This window comes from Penaeus japonicus, unplaced genomic scaffold (assembly GCF_977035675.1).
Source record: "Penaeus japonicus unplaced genomic scaffold, GWHDUDI00000001_assembly GWHDUDI00000002, whole genome shotgun sequence".
In the NCBI taxonomy this organism is placed as follows: Eukaryota; Metazoa; Arthropoda; class Malacostraca; order Decapoda; family Penaeidae; genus Penaeus; species Penaeus japonicus.
In genome coordinates, this window is record NW_028234404.1 from 46,333,507 (window position 1) to 46,335,157 (window position 1,651).

Here is a 1,651-nt window from a genome sequence, read left to right on the forward strand (position 1 = left end):
TCTGCGACCGTGGCACGCCTACGACTACTACTACTTCTACTACCACTACCACTACCACTACCACTACCACTACCACTACTACTACTGCCGCTACTGCTGTCACTCCTCCCCACCCAACCCCCTCACACCCACACCCACCTCCCCATGCCCGTCACCCAACCCCCCTCCCCCTCACGCCCGACTCCTGAGGCTGCGGTGACGGTAAGAAGGAAGTCGTGTTTGCCTTTTTCCGAAGACTGTTTCTCGGAATCGCTCTCTCTCCCTCTGTCGTTCGCTCGATCGCTCGCTCCGTCGTCGCACGTCCTCGCAGTAAGTGCAGGGCAGGAATTCGTAGACAATAGTCTTTTTTTCGGTGCTGTAGATGTGCCTGCTGCAGACTGTAGACTGGTGACACGGAAAGGTCAGCCAATAACGAGATGGGGTAATTTGTTCGTTTTTTATTACTGTGTTGACCTTTTCGCGGCTTATATGTATTTTTTTCGTTTGTCATGAAATTCAATCCAAAAATGCTTGCACCCCGTGCTGCCATCTGCTGGTGAATGTTGCATGCATGACGTCACGCAGATGCCGTATGTGCTGAAAGCAAACCCTTGACTTTCTATTTTTAGAGAAGCTGTTTCTTAAGAAATACCATAAAACCCATGTTGCCGCTCCCCCCAAGTTGGACAATCAGTAGTATGTGTGTCGTTATAGAATAGGTGCGTATATTCCCCCCCGAAAGCATGATGTAAACAGTGGCAGAAAGACGCACAACTGGCAACTCAGGCCGTGAAAGCAAGCAGAGTGCATGGTGACGCCCCGGTTACCAGATGTACGATGCAAAAGAACAGGAATACGCCTTGATCACCTGTATAAATCTTATCTCGTTATTATAGGCAGCGCTAATCCCCAGGCCTGCCATCTCCTGTCGGCTCGTGAGGTCCGGCCCCGACCTCTGGCGAATACGAGCCGTGCCTGCAATAATAGGTGACATTGCGTGCGGTGCCGGCGACTGGCATCACCGCATATTGTATCAACTGCTACAGCCGTGCCCGCCCAAGCACTGAAAGGCCCAATTACAAATATTTGCAACATGCCACTGTAACTATGGGGCGATTTCTATAACTTTTTAGATTAATCTCGGTCACAAAATTTTGGAAAAACTCCCAAATTCTCGGCAGCCATGAGTGAATGGATGTATCCTTTTTAATCACGATCGTGTAACTGTATTTCTGAAATATTACCGTATTTTAATATTCACGGAAAATATGCAATACGTTTGCTCTGTTTGCTTGTGTAATCAATACAAAAGCTCCCGAAATTGGTGTAATATAATGCATTTGAAATTGCGTTCTGTATTAATGGATGTTTATTCGGAACCAGCCATAGCGGAAACTAAAAATTAATACTTTTGTCGACACAATGTAGAATAATATAATCCCTGCATATCAGGGTTTAGTTTCCATTTGAACTAAGTGGGCCGACGCGAGCGAGAAAAAAAGAGCGCGGAGAAGGATCTCACGTCCGAATTAAACGTTGATTCCCTGTGATGGTGAATGTTATTTTTCACCGTCATCCGCTAATGATCCTTCGCTCTCGTGACGTCCACAAAAATATTGGTTATGCCGGCTTGTGATGGAATAATAATTCTGGCTCTATTTTGTTACCGGTT

At 46.6% G+C, this 1,651-nt stretch overlaps 1 protein-coding gene across 1 annotated transcript in view; it reads right to left on the reverse strand.

Annotated features, from left to right (window-relative positions):
- Positions 1-123, reverse strand: part of LOC122257412 (uncharacterized) — a 31,945-nt gene extending 31,822 nt beyond the window's left edge. Inside the window, exon 1 of the mRNA XM_086552079.1 lies at positions 1-123. This exon is cut by the window's left edge and continues 1,706 nt beyond it. The gene's annotated coding sequence lies outside the window, so the exon portion shown is untranslated.
- Positions 124-1,651: the final 1,528 nt, after the last annotated feature.